The following is a 15,408-nucleotide window of genomic DNA, read 5'->3' as shown; positions in this document are numbered from 1 at the left end:
ACAGTTTCTTAAATAATCCTCCTCACCTCAAAAATAAAACTTAACCAGTACTTCCACTTGAAGAATTTTCTTTCTTTGCCTATCTTAAGTTGAACTGTGAGTAGCTCTGTTAAACGACTAAAATCTAAAAAAAAATATATAAATGAGGATGAGGAGATGAGCGAGATAAGAGATATGATGGAGAGAATAAGGTTAGAAGGATGATGATATGAGAGAGGGATAGGACTTGAGAGATGGGAGGAAAAGAGAGAAGGGGAGGAAGTGATCCATTTTCAAATTGCTCAGGACTGTAACAGCATGCTTACAAGAACCTTTCTCCCTGACTCTGTCTCTCCCACCTCTCTGTCTGTCTCCATCCCCCTCTCTCCCCCTCCTTCTACCTCTCTCTTTCCAACCTCCACCCTCTACCCCTCCTCTCTCTATATATATATCCTCTCTCTCTATATATATATATATATATACATATATTTATTCTCTCTTGCTCTCTGTGTTTATCTCTCTCTCGCTCTCTCTTCAACCTCCACCCTCTATCCACATAAGCCAACACATCACAGAATACTCCCTCTCCATCTCCCTTTCCCTCCCTCGTTCCCTCCCCCTTTTGGTCTCACTCCCCTCTCTCCCCCGCTTGTAGCTGCCCAGTCATTGGAATCTATTCATTCTCTGTGACAGTCATGGCAGATACAGCACTTAGTCCTTATTGAGAAGGTAATTCATCTTTAATTCACTCAGACCAATGCTGCCTCAAGCTGTTCCACCTCACATCGCCCTCACATCGTTGACTTCCACCCAAAAACATGAGCGGAACATCGCATATCTGATATTTAAAAAATTATTATAAAAAAACTCTGGTTTTGTGGCAGATACTGTCGTGGTGCAACAGAATCAGAGATGAACTATGATTCAGGTGTAGCTTATCGAATCATGTGTTTTTCACTACTGCAGAGACGTTAACGGAAACCTTATCGAAATGTAATTTATTGCACAATAATAGCAATGTAATGTTAAGTGCACTGAAATATGGCATTGGCCACCAAACAATCCATGCTTTTTGTATAATTATAGAATATATGTAAATATTATAATGACATATAATGCATAGCCACCCAGCAAGGGTTCTGTGCTCTGTGCAAACATTATTATCTAACGCCCTGTGTATCCACACACACACCACAGGAGAACACACACATACACACACCACAGGAGAACACACACACATACACACACCACAGGAGAGATAAAGAGAGAGAGAGAGGCTGGGCTGAATCCCTAGGAGAGCTTTACAGAGATGTTACCAGACAAGTGTCCTCACTCGCCCTCTCTCTCTCTCACACACACACACACACACACACACACACACACACACACACACACACACACACACACACACACACACACACACACACACACACACACACACACACACACACACGTGCGCTTACATGTCGTTTTGTTGAGCAATACGTTTTGTGTAAGTACAACGCAGCGCACAATCAACTTCCTTGAGATATGTTGAGTTTCCTTGTAGACCTATTTGGAAAACGTGAAGCAAGTTGTAAAGCCTATTGCCTGTTTCTGTTTATGAGTCTTTTAGTAAAGAATCTGAAACAATGTTGTGTCTGTTTGCATTAAATCATATGCCGGGCTGATCTTTATATGGCCTAAAATAAATTTGTATGGCCTAAAATGTTATAGCATACCGGATTTTGATTGGTTGCTCAGGACTAGGTTTTCAGCCCAACCCCAAGAAAATAAAACATTTCATGCAAAAAAACGTAGATCTGCTTAATGGCTGACGTTTCAGTTAAAACAGACTCTTTGTCACATGACTATAGAAATCAAAACATTGTGATTTTAGATACACAATGTAACAATAGCCTATGATTAAAGGGTTAGGCCAGGGCTGTCCAACCCTCTTCCTGGACATCTACCATCCTGTGGGTTTTCAGTCCAACCCTGATTTAACCCACCTGATTCTACTAATTAGCTGTTCAACAAGACCTTAACTAGCTGAATCAGATATACTAAATTGGGGTTGGACTGTAAACCTACAGGACAGTAGATCTCCAGGAAGAGGGTTGGACTGTAAACCTACAGGGCAGTAGATCTCCAGGAAGAGGGTTGGACTGAAAACCTACAGGACAGTAGATCTCCAGGAAGAGGGTTGGACTGAAAACCTACAGGACAGTAGATCTCCAGGAAGAGGGTTGGGCTGAAAACCTACAGGACAGTAGATCTCCAGGAAGAGGGTTGGACTGAAAACCTACAGGACAGTAGATCTCCAGGAAGAGGGTTGGACTGATAACCTACAGGACAGTAGATCTCCAGGAAGAGGGTTGGACTGAAAACCTACAGGACAGTAGATCTCCAGGAAGAGGGTTGGGCAGCCCTGGGTCAGGCTATACTAGGCTCTCACCATCATCATTATCATTATTCACATCATTCCAATTCAATCAAGTTGATTGGCGCAGTGGTCTAAGGCACTGCAGCTCAGTGCAAGTGGTGTCACTACAGTCCATGGTTCAAATCCAAGCTGAATCACATCTGGCTGTGATTGGGAGTCCCATAGGGTGGTGCACAATTGGCCCAGTGTTTCCCAGCTTTGGCTGGGGTTGACAGTCATCGTAAATAAGAATGTGTTCTTAACTGTCATTCCTAGTTAAATAAAGGTTAAAAGTCACATTTATGAGCTTTGGTCTTGACATCAGTGAGCAGGCTTTCTGAGTGAGGAGAGACACATGGTTAGGCCTACCAATGGAAAGTGTCTGAAAACAAAAAAGTGTATATAAATGTTTATATAAATGTCTGCCTTTTCCCCTGCATTTTAACAGTCGAGCCAAGTAGGCCTAAAAAATATATAGAACAACATCACCAAATCCATTTGGTTTAAGTCATTTCATTTAGTCTCATTATGATACTGGAAATGTAGGCCATTTGTTGAGTTGATTGTCTAGGCATGAAACAGGCCATTTGGCGAAAAATACAATAGCTTCACAAAGTGCAAACAAAAAACTAGCTCACTGACACCGACTACACCCAAGAGGTCAGGAAGCTTGGCACGCTCTCATTTGTCCCATTGGCTGATGTAGGCAAACTCTTTGACAACCTGCTGGAAACCCAGGTTCTTTCCGCGACCAGAATGTCAACTGGCTCCTGACGTACTTTCAGGTAACATGGTGAGAAGGTCAAAGGCCAACGTTTCCCATAGGTATGTCTTGTCTAATAGTAGATGTATTACTCATTTTCATATTATTGATGACAGCATGCACAAGGCTAATAACATGGTCTCTTTTTTTAATTTTCACTATTATGGAACTGCTACGATGCTGTCCTGCAAGACTTGGCGAAGATCGACAACGGAGTGGAGGGCTGGCATCCAACATTTTCGGGAAAATCAAATCAAGGCATTGCAACGACAGCAGTAAAGAGTTGAAATGAGTATGAAGCAGCGACTTGCTGATGTTCCACCGCCATGGTAAAGACCCTGCTAAAGCAAGCAAGTCCACCGGTCGAGAAACCCCCGACTCGACCTCTGGAGCCTAACGTGAAAAGTGTTGTCTACACTTCCAAGATGCAGTTATGAATATTACAAAATCTATTTGAGGAAAAATAAGCATGTAGTCTACTTGAACACTTCTTCCTGACACATTAATGTCAACCCTTTCGATGAACAATGACTACCACGTCCTTATGAGACCAGAACACTAAGCACATTCTGGCATGATTTGTTCGTAAACCTGTTGTTATGGCGCTGCATTGTCATGTAGTCTACTATGATCTTCAAAATATTTGGGGGTTAGTCGAAATAAATGTTTTGGCCTACTTATTTTTGCCCTATCATGTTTTGTATTTTGCTGAGCTTTTTTTGTTTTTAAAATGGATTAAATGAAACAAAAATAATTATTCAGACACTTTACTCGGTACTTGTTTTGAAGCACCTTTGGCAGCGATTACAGCATTGAGTATTCTTGGGTATGACGCTACAAGCTTGGCATATCTGTATTTGGTGAGTTTCTCCCATTATTTTCTGCAGATCGTCTCATGCTCTGTCAAGGTTGGATGGGTAGCATCACTGCACAGCTATTTTCAGGTCTCTCCAGAGATGTTCAATCGGGTTCAAGTCTGGGCTCTGGCTGGGCCACTCAAGGACATTCAGAGACTTGTCCCGAAGTAACTCCTGGGTTGTCTTGGCTGTGTGCTTAGGGTCGTTGTCCTGTTGGAAGGTGAACCTTCACCCCAGTCTGAGGTCCGGAGTGCTCTGGAGCCACTCCTTGGTAAAAGGCTCATGGAGTTTAACAAAAGGCCCCTAAAGGACTCTCAGACCATGAGAAATCATGCTGTGGGGATGTTTTCATCTTTTCCTCGATCCTGACTAGTCTTCCAGTCCCTCCCGCTGAAAAACCTCCCCACAGCATGATGCCACCAGCATGCTTCACCGTAGAAATGGTGCCAGGTTTCCTCCAGACATGACACTTGGCATTCAGGCCAAAGAGTTCAATCTTTGGCCTGATACTGTAGTCTGGATCCTCTCTCTCTCTCTGATTTATTACTGTGGTCTGGATCCTCTCTCTCTCTCTCTGATGTATTACTGTAGTCTGGATCCTCTCTCTCTCTCTGATGTATTACTGTAGTCTGGATCCTCTCTCTCTCTCTCTGATGTATTACTGTAGTCTGGATCCTCTCTCTCTCTCTCTGATGTATTACTGTAGTCTGGATCCTCTCTCTCTCTCTCTCTCTGATGTATTACTGTAGTCTGGATCCTCTCTCTCTCTCTCTGATGTATTACTGTAGTCTGGATCCTCTCTCTCTCTCTCTGATGTATTACTGTGGTCTGGATCCTCTCTCTCTCTCTCTCTGGTGTATTAATGTAGTCTGGATCCTCTCTCTCTCTCTCTGATGTATTACTGTGGTCTGGATCCTCTCTCTCTCTCTCTCTGATTTATTACTGTAGTCTGGATCCTCTCTCTCTCTCTCTCTGATGTATTACTGTAGTCTGGATCCTCTCTCTCTCTCTCTCTCTCTCTGATGTATTACTGTAGTCTGGATCCTCTCTCTCTCTCTCTGATGTATTACTGTGGTCTGGATCCTCTCTCTCTCTCTCTCTGATGTATTACTGTAGTCTGGATCTTCTCTCTCTCTCTCTCTGATGTATTACTGTGGTCTGGATCCTCTCTCTCTCTCTCTGATGTATTACTGTGGTCTGGATCCTCTCTCTCTCTCTCTCTGGTGTATTAATGTAGTCTGGATCCTCTCTCTCTCTCTCTGATGTATTACTGTGGTCTGGATCCTCTCTCTCTCTCTCTCTGATTTATTACTGTAGTCTGGATCCTCTCTCTCTCTCTCTCTGATGTATTACTGTAGTCTGGATCCTCTCTCTCTCTCTCTCTCTCTCTGATGTATTACTGTAGTCTGGATTCTCTCTCTCTCTCTCTGATGTATTACTGTGGTCTGGATCCTCTCTCTCTCTCTCTCTGATGTATTACTGTAGTCTGGATCTTCTCTCTCTCTCTCTCTGATGTATTACTGTGGTCTGGATCCTCTCTCTCTCTCTCTCTGATGTATTACTGTGGTCTGGATCCTCTCTCTCTCTCTGATGTATTACTGTAGTCTGGAACCTCTCTCTCTGTCTCTCTGATGTATTACTGTAGTCTGGATCCTCTCTCTCTCTCTCTCTGATGTATTACTGTAGTCTGGATCCTCTCTCTCTCTGATGTATTACTGTAGTCTGGATCCTCTCTCTCTCTCTCTCTGATGTATTAATGTAGTCTGGATCCTCTCTCTCTCTGATGTATTACTGTAGTCTGGATCCTCTCTCTCTCTCTCTGATGTATTACTGTGGTCTGGATCCTCTCTCTCTCTCTCTCTGATGTATTACTGTGGTCTGGATCCTCTCTCTCTCTCTGATCTATTACTGTAGTCTGGATCCTCTCTCTCTCTCTCTGATGTATTACTGTAGTCTGGATCCTCTCTCTCTCTCTCTCTGATGTATTACTGTAGTCTGGATCCTCTCTCTCTCTCTCTCTGATGTATTACTGTGGTCTGGATCCTCTCTCTCTCTCTCTGATGTATTACTGTAGTCTGGATCCTCTCTCTCTCTCTCTCTCTGATGTATTACTGTAGCCTGGATCCTCTCTCTCTCTCTGATGTATTACTGTAGTCTGGATCCTCTCTCTCTCTCTCTGATGTATTACTGTAGTCTGGATCCTCTCTCTCTCTCTCTGATGTATTACTGTAGTCTGGATCCTCTCTCTCTCTCTCTCTCTCCGATATATTACTGTAGTCTGGATCCTCTCTCTCTCTCTCTCTCTCTCTGATGTATTACTGTAGTCTGGATCCTCTCTCTCTCTGATGTATTACTGTAGTCTGGATCCTCTCTCTCTCTCTGATGTATTACTGTAGTCTGGATCCTCTCTCTCTCTGATGTATTACTGTAGTCTGGATCCTCTCTCTCTCTCTCTCTGATGTATTACTGTAGTCTGGATCCTCTCTCTCTCTCTCTGATGTATTACTGTAGTCTGGATCCTCTCTCTCTCTCTCTCTCTCTGATGTATTACTGTGGTCTGGATCCTCTCTCTCTCTCTCTTCAATGTATTACTGTAGTCTGGATCCTCTCTCTCTCTCTCTGATGTATTACTGTAGTCTGGATCCTCTCTCTCTCTGATGTATTACTGTAGTCTGGATCCTCTCTCTCTCTCTCTCTGATGTATTACTGTAGTCTGGATCCTCTCTCTCTCTCTCTCTCTCTGATGTATTACTGTAGTCTGGATCCTCTCTCTCTCTCTCTCTCTGATGTATTACTGTAGCCTGGATCCTCTCTCTCTCTCTGATGTATTACTGTAGTCTGGATCCTCTCTCTCTCTCTCTGATGTATTACTGTAGTCTGGATCCTCTCTCTCTCTCTCTGATGTATTACTGTAGTCTGGATCCTCTCTCTCTCTCTCTCTCTCCGATATATTACTGTAGTCTGGATCCTCTCTCTCTCTCTCTCTCTCTGATGTATTACTGTAGTCTGGATCTCTCTCTCTCTCTCTCTGATGTATTACTGTAGTCTGGATCCTCTCTCTCTCTCTCTGATGTATTACTGTAGTCTGGATCCTCTCTCTCTCTCTCTCTGATGTATTACTGTGGTCTGGATCCTCTCTCTCTCTCTCTCTGATGTATTACTGTAGTCTGGATCCTCTCTCTCTCTCTCTGATGTATTACTGTAGTCTGGATCCTCTCTCTCTCTGATGTATTACTGTAGTCTGGATCCTCTCTCTCTCTCTCTCTGATGTATTACTGTAGTCTGGATCCTCTCTCTCTCTCTCTCTCTCTGATGTATTACTGTAGTCTGGATCCTCTCTCTCTCTCTCTCTGATGTATTACTGTAGTCTGGATCCTCTCTCTCTCTCTCTGATGTATTACTGTGGTCTGGATCCTCTCTCTCTCTCTCTCTGATGTATTAATGTAGTCTGGATCCTCTCTCTCTCTCTCTGATGTATTACTGTGGTCTGGATCCTCTCTCTCTCTGATGTATTACTGTGGTCTGGATCCTCTCTCTCTCTCTCTCTGATTTATTACTGTAGTCTGGATCCTCTCTCTCTCTCTCTCTGATGTATTACTGTAGTCTGGATCCTCTCTCTCTCTCTCTCTCTCTCTCTGATGTATTACTGTAGTCTGGATCCTCTCTCTCTCTCTCTGATGTATTACTGTGGTCTGGATCCTCTCTCTCTCTCGCTCTGATGTATTACTGTAGTCTGGATCCTCTCTCTCTCTCTCTCTGATGTATTACTGTGTTCTGGATCCTCTCTCTCTCTCTCTCTGATGTATTACTGTGGTCTGGATCCTCTCTCTCTCTCTGATGTATTACTGTAGTCTGGATCCTCTCTCTCTCTCTCTCTGATGTATTACTGTAGTCTGGATCCTCTCTCTCTCTCTCTCTGATGTATTACTGTGGTCTGGATCCTCTCTCTCTCTCTCTCTGATGTATTACTGTGGTCTGGATCCTCTCTCTCTCTCTGATGTATTACTGTAGTCTGGATCCTCTCTCTCTCTCTCTCTCTCTCTGATGTATTACTGTAGTCTGGATCCTCTCTCTCTCTCTCTCTGATGTATTACTGTAGTCTGGATCCTCTCTCTCTCTCTCTCTGATGTATTACTGTGGTCTGGATCCTCTCTCTCTCTCTCTCTGATGTATTACTGTAGTCTGGATCCTCTCTCTCTCTCTCTCTGATGTATTACTGTGGTCTGGATCCTCTCTCTCTCTCTCTCTGATGTATTACTGTAGTCTGGATCCTCTCTCTCTCTCTCTGATGTATTACTGTAGTCTGGATCCTCTCTCTCTCTGATGTATTACTGTAGTCTGGATCCTCTCTCTCTCTCTCTCTGATGTATTACTGTAGTCTGGATCCTCTCTCTCTCTCTCTCTCTCTGATGTATTACTGTAGTCTGGATCCTCTCTCTCTCTCTCTGATGTATTACTGTAGTCTGGATCCTCTCTCTCTCTCTCTGATGTATTACTGTGGTCTGGATCCTCTCTCTCTCTCTCTCTGATGTATTAATGTAGTCTGGATCCTCTCTCTCTCTCTCTGATGTATTACTGTGGTCTGGATCCTCTCTCTCTCTGATGTATTACTGTGGTCTGGATCCTCTCTCTCTCTCTCTCTGATTTATTACTGTAGTCTGGATCCTCTCTCTCTCTCTCTCTGATGTATTACTGTAGTCTGGATCCTCTCTCTCTCTCTCTCTCTCTCTCTCTCTGATGTATTACTGTAGTCTGGATCCTCTCTCTCTCTCTCTGATGTATTACTGTGGTCTGGATCCTCTCTCTCTCTCTCTCTGATGTATTACTGTAGTCTGGATCCTCTCTCTCTCTCTCTGATGTATTACTGTGGTCTGGATCCTCTCTCTCTCTCTCTCTGATGTATTACTGTGGTCTGGATCCTCTCTCTCTCTCTGATGTATTACTGTAGTCTGGATCCTCTCTCTCTCTCTCTCTGATGTATTACTGTAGTCTGGATCCTCTCTCTCTCTCTCTCTGATGTATTACTGTGGTCTGGATCCTCTCTCTCTCTCTCTCTGATGTATTACTGTGGTCTGGATCCTCTCTCTCTCTCTGATGTATTACTGTAGTCTGGATCCTCTCTCTCTCTCTCTCTCTCTGATGTATTACTGTAGTCTGGATCCTCTCTCTCTCTCTCTCTGATGTATTACTGTAGTCTGGATCCTCTCTCTCTCTCTCTCTGATGTATTACTGTGGTCTGGATCCTCTCTCTCTCTCTCTCTGATGTATTACTGTAGCCTGGATCCTCTCTCTCTCTCTGATGTATTACTGTAGTCTGGATCCTCTCTCTCTCTCTCTGATGTATTACTGTAGTCTGGATCCTCTCTCTCTCTCTCTGATGTATTACTGTAGTCTGGATCCTCTCTCTCTCTCTCTCTCTCCGATATATTACTGTAGTCTGGATCCTCTCTCTCTCTCTCTCTCTCTGATGTATTACTGTAGTCTGGATCCTCTCTCTCTCTGATGTATTACTGTAGTCTGGATCCTCTCTCTCTCTCTCTGATGTATTACTGTAGTCTGGATCCTCTCTCTCTCTGATGTATTACTGTAGTCTGGATCCTCTCTCTCTCTCTCTGATGTATTACTGTAGTCTGGATCCTCTCTCTCTCTCTCTGATGTATTACTGTAGTCTGGATCCTCTCTCTCTCTCTCTCTGATGTATTACTGTGGTCTGGATCCTCTCTCTCTCTCTCTCTGATGTATTACTGTAGTCTGGATCCTCTCTCTCGCTCTCTCTCTCTGATGTATTACTGTAGTCTGGATCCTCTCTCTCTCTCTCTCTGATGTATTACTGTAGTCTGGATCCTCTCTCTCTCTGATGTATTACTGTAGTCTGGATCCTCTCTCTCTCTCTCTGATGTATTAATGTAGTCTGGATCCTCTCTCTCTCTCTCTCTGATGTATTACTGTAGTCTGGATCCTCTCTCTCTCTCTCTCTCTGATGTATTACTGTAGCCTGGATCCTCTCTCTCTCTCTCTGATGTATTACTGTAGTCTGGATCCTCTCTCTCTCTCTCTCTCTCTGATGTATTACTGTAGTCTGGATCCTCTCTCTCTCTCTCTCTGATGTATTACTGTAGCCTGGATCCTCTCTCTCTCTCTCTGATGTATTACTGTAGTCTGGATCCTCTCTCACTCTCTTTCTGATGTATTAATGTAGTCTGGATCCTCTCTCTCTCTCTCTCTGATGTATTACTGTAGTCTGGATCCTCTCTCTCTCTCTCTCTGATGTATTACTGTAGTCTGGATCCTCTCTCTCTCTGATGTATTACTGTAGTCTGGATCCTCTCTCTCTCTCTCTGATGTATTACTGTAGTCTGGATCCTCTCTCTCTCTCTCTCTGATGTATTACTGTAGTCTGGATCCTCTCTCTCTCTCTCTGATGTATTACTGTAGTCTGGATCCTCTCTCTCTCTCTCTGATGTATTACTGTAGTCTGGATCCTCTCTCTCTCTCTCTCTGATGTATTACTGTAGTCTGGATCCTCTCTCTCTCTGATGTATTACTGTAGTCTGGATCCTCTCTCTCTCTCTCTCTGATGTATTACTGTAGTCTGGATCCTCTCTCTCTCTCTCTGATGTATTACTGTAGTCTGGATTCTCTCTCTCTCTCTCTCTGATATAATACTGTAGTCTGGATCCTCTCTCTCTCTGATGTATTACTGTAGTCTGGATCCTCTCTCTCTCTCTCTCTGATGTATTACTGTAGTCTGGATCCTCTCTCTCTCTCTCTGATGTATTCCTGTAGTCTGGATCCTCTCTCTCTCTGATGTATTACTGTAGTCTGGATCCTCTCTCTCTCTGATGTATTACTGTAGTCTGGATCCTCTCTCTCTCTCTCTGATGTATTACTGTAGTCTGGATCCTCTCTCTCTCTGATGTATTACTGTAGTCTGGATCCTCTCTCTCTCTCTGATGTATTACTGTAGTCTGGATCCTCTCTCTCTCTCTCTCTCTGATGTATTACTGTAGTCTGGATCCTCTCTCTCTCTCTGATGTATTACTGTAGTCTGGATCCTCTCTCTCTCTCTCTCTGATGTATTACTGTAGCCTGGATCCTCTCTCTCTCTGATGTATTACTGTAGTCTGGATCCTCTCTCTCTCTCTCTCTGATGTATTACTGTAGCCTGGATCCTCTCTCTCTCTGATGTATTACTGTAGTCTGGATCCTCTCTCTCTCTCTCTGATGTATTACTGTAGTCTGGATCCTCTCTCTCTCTCTCTCTGATGTATTACTGTGGTCTGGATCCTCTCTCTCTCTCTCTCTGATGTATTACTGTGGTCTGGATCCTCTCTCTCTCTGATGTATTACTGTAGTCTGGATCCTCTCTCTCTCTCTCTCTGATGTATTACTGTAGCCTGGATCCTCTCTCTCTCTGATGTATTACTGTAGTGTGGATCCTCTCTCTCTCTCTCTCTCTCTGATGTATTACTGTGGTCTGGATCCTCTCTCTCTCTGATGTATTACTGTAGTCTGGATCCTCTCTCTCTCTCTCTGATGTATTAATGTAGTCTGGATCCTCTCTCTCTCTCTCTCTGATGTATTACTGTAGTCTGGATCCTCTCTCTCTCTCTCTCTCTCTGATGTATTACTGTAGCCTGGATCCTCTCTCTCTCTCTCTGATGTATTACTGTAGTCTGGATCCTCTCTCTCTCTCTCTCTCTCTGATGTATTACTGTAGTCTGGATCCTATCTCTCTCTCTCTCTGATGTATTACTGTAGCCTGGATCCTCTCTCTCTCTCTCTGATGTATTACTGTAGTCTGGATCCTCTCTCTCTCTCTTTCTGATGTATTTATGTAGTCTGGATCCTCTCTCTCTCTCTCTCTGATGTATTACTGTAGTCTGGATCCTCTCTCTCTCTCTCTCTGATGTATTACTGTAGTCTGGATCCTCTCTCTCTCTGATGTATTACTGTAGTCTGGATCCTCTCTCTCTCTCTCTGATGTATTACTGTAGTCTGGATCCTCTCTCTCTCTCTCTCTGATGTATTACTGTAGTCTGGATCCTCTCTCTCTCTCTCTGATGTATTACTGTAGTCTGGATTCTCTCTCTCTCTCTCTGATGTATTACTGTAGTCTGGATCCTCTCTCTCTCTCTCTCTGATGTATTACTGTAGTCTGGATCCTCTCTCTCTCTGATGTATTACTGTAGTCTGGATCCTCTCTCTCTCTCTCTCTGATGTATTACTGTAGTCTGGATCCTCTCTCTCTCTCTCTGATGTATTACTGTAGTCTGGATTCTCTCTCTCTCTCTCTCTGATGTAATACTGTAGTCTGGATCCTCTCTCTCTCTGATGTATTACTGTAGTCTGGATCCTCTCTCTCTCTCTCTCTGATGTATTACTGTAGTCTGGATCCTCTCTCTCTCTCTCTGATGTATTACTGTAGTCTGGATCCTCTCTCTCTCTGATGTATTACTGTAGTCTGGATCCTCTCTCTCTCTGATGTATTACTGTAGTCTGGATCCTCTCTCTCTCTCTCTGATGTATTACTGTAGTCTGGATCCTCTCTCTCTCTGATGTATTACTGTAGTCTGGATCCTCTCTCTCTCTCTGATGTATTACTGTAGTCTGGATCCTCTCTCTCTCTCTCTCTGATGTATTACTGTAGTCTGGATCCTCTCTCTCTCTCTGATGTATTACTGTAGTCTGGATCCTCTCTCTCTCTCTCTCTGATGTATTACTGTAGCCTGGATCCTCTCTCTCTCTGATGTATTACTGTAGTCTGGATCCTCTCTCTCTCTCTCTCTGATGTATTACTGTAGCCTGGATCCTCTCTCTCTCTGATGTATTACTGTAGTCTGGATCCTCTCTCTCTCTCTCTGATGTATTACTGTAGTCTGGATCCTCTCTCTCTCTCTCTGATGTATTACTGTGGTCTGGATCCTCTCTCTCTCTCTCTCTGATGTATTACTGTGGTCTGGATCCTCTCTCTCTCTGATGTATTACTGTAGTCTGGATCCTCTCTCTCTCTCTCTCTGATGTATTACTGTAGCCTGGATCCTCTCTCTCTCTGATGTATTACTGTAGTGTGGATCCTCTCTCTCTCTCTCTCTCTCTGATGTATTCCTGTGGTCTGGATCCTCTCTCTCTCTCTCTCTGATGTATTCCTGTGGTCTGGATCCTCTCTCTCTCTGATGTATTACTGTAGTCTGGATCCTCTCTCTCTCTCTCTGATGTATTACTGTGGTCTGGATCCTCTCTCTCTCTCTCTGATGTATTACTGTAGTCTGGATCCTCTCTCTCTCTCTCTCTGATGTATTACTGTGGTCTGGATCCTCTCTCTCTCTGATGTATTACTGTAGTCTGGATCCTCTCTCTCTCTCTCTCTGATGTATTACTGTAGTCTGGATCCTCTCTCTCTCTGATGTATTACTGTAGTCTGGATCCTCTCTCTCTCTCTCTGATGTATTACTGTAGTCTGGATCCTCTCTCTCTCTCTCTGATGTATTACTGTAGTCTGGATCCTCTCTCTCTCTGATGTATTACTGTAGTCTGGATCCTCTCTCTCTCTGATGTATTACTGTAGTCTGGATCCTCTCTCTCTCTCTCTGATGTATTACTGTAGTCTGGATCCTCTCTCTCTCTCTCTCTGATGTATTACTGTAGTCTGGATCCTCTCTCTCTCTGATGTATTACTGTAGTCTGGATCCTCTCTCTCTCTCTCTGATGTATTACTGTAGTCTGGATCCTCTCTCTCTCTGATGTATTACTGTAGTCTGGATCCTCTCTCTCTCTGATGTATTACTGTAGTCTGGATCCTCTCTCTCTCTCTCTCTCTCTCTGATGTATTACTGTAGTCTGGATCCTCTCTCTCTCTCTCTCTCTGATGTATTACTGTAGTCTGGATCCTCTCTCTCTCTGATGTATTAATGTAGTCTGGATCCTCTCTCTCTCTCTCTCTCTCTCTGATGTATTACTGTAGTCTGGATCCTCTCTCTCTCTCTCTGATGTATTACTGTAGTCTGGATCCTCTCTCTCTCTCTCTCTCTCTCTGATGTATTACTGTAGTCTGGATCCTCTCTCTCTCTCTCTCTCTCTCTGATGTATTACTGTAGTCTGGATCCTCTCTCTCTCTCTCTCTCTCTCTGATGTATTACTGTAGTCTGGATCCTCTCTCTCTCTCTCTCTCTCTGATGTATTACTGTAGTCTGGATCCTCTCTCTCTCTGATGTATTACTGTAGTCTGGATCCTCTCTCTCTCTCTCTGATGTATTACTGTAGTCTGGATCCTCTCTCTCTCTGATGTATTACTGTAGTCTGGATCCTCTCTCTCTCTCTCTGATGTATTACTGTAGTCTGGATCCTCTCTCTCTCTCTCTCTCTCTCTGATGTATTACTGTAGTCTGGATCCTCTCTCTCTCTCTCTCTCTCTCTGATGTATTACTGTAGTCTGGATCCTCTCTCTCTCTCTCTCTCTCTGATGTATTACTGTAGTCTGGATCCTCTCTCTCTCTCTCTGATGTATTACTATAGTCTGGATCCTCTCTCTCTCTCTCTCTGATGTATTACTGTAGTCTGGATCCTCTCTCTCTCTCTCTGATGTATTACTGTAGTCTGGATCCTCTCTCTCACTGATGTATTACTGTAGTCTGGATCCTCTCTCTCTCTCTCTCTGATGTATTACTGTAGTCTGGATCCTCTCTCTCTCTCTCTGATGTATTACTGTAGTCTGGATCCTCTCTCTCTCTCTCTCTCTCTCTGATGTATTACTGTGGTCTGGATCCTCTCTCTCTCTCTCTGATGTATTACTGTAGTCTGGATCCTCTCTCTCTCTCTCTGTGATGTATTACTGTAGTCTGGATCCTCTCTCTCTCTGATGTATTACTGTAGTCTGGATCCTCTCTCTCTCTCTCTCTGATGTATTACTGTAGTCTGGATCCTCTCTCTCTCTCTCTGTGATGTATTACTGTAGTCTGGATCCTCTCTCTCTCTGATGTATTACTGTAGTCTGGATCCTCTCTCTCTCTCTCTGATGTATTACTGTAGTCTGGATCCTCTCTCTCTCTCTCTGATGTATTACTGTAGTCTGGATCCTCTCTCTCTCTCTCTGATGTATTGCTGTGGTCTGGATCCTCTCTCTCTCTCTCTCTGATGTATTACTGTAGTCTGGATCCTCTCTCTCTCTCTCTGGTGTATTACTGTAGTCTGGATCCTCTCTCTCTCTCTCTGATGTATTACTGTAGTCTGGATCCTCTCTCTCTCTCTCTCTCTCTGATGTATTACTGTAGTCTGGATCCTCTCTCTCTCTCTCTGATGTATTACTGTAGTCTGGATCCTCTCTCTCTCTCTCTCTCTCCGATGTATTACTGTAGTCTGGATCCTCTCTCTCTCTCTCTCTCTCTGATGTATTACTGTAGTCTGGA

Source organism: Salvelinus alpinus, chromosome 11 (genome assembly GCF_045679555.1).
Source record: "Salvelinus alpinus chromosome 11, SLU_Salpinus.1, whole genome shotgun sequence".
NCBI classification, from domain to species: domain Eukaryota; kingdom Metazoa; phylum Chordata; class Actinopteri; order Salmoniformes; family Salmonidae; genus Salvelinus; species Salvelinus alpinus.
Note: the sequence above shows the minus strand (reverse complement) of the source record.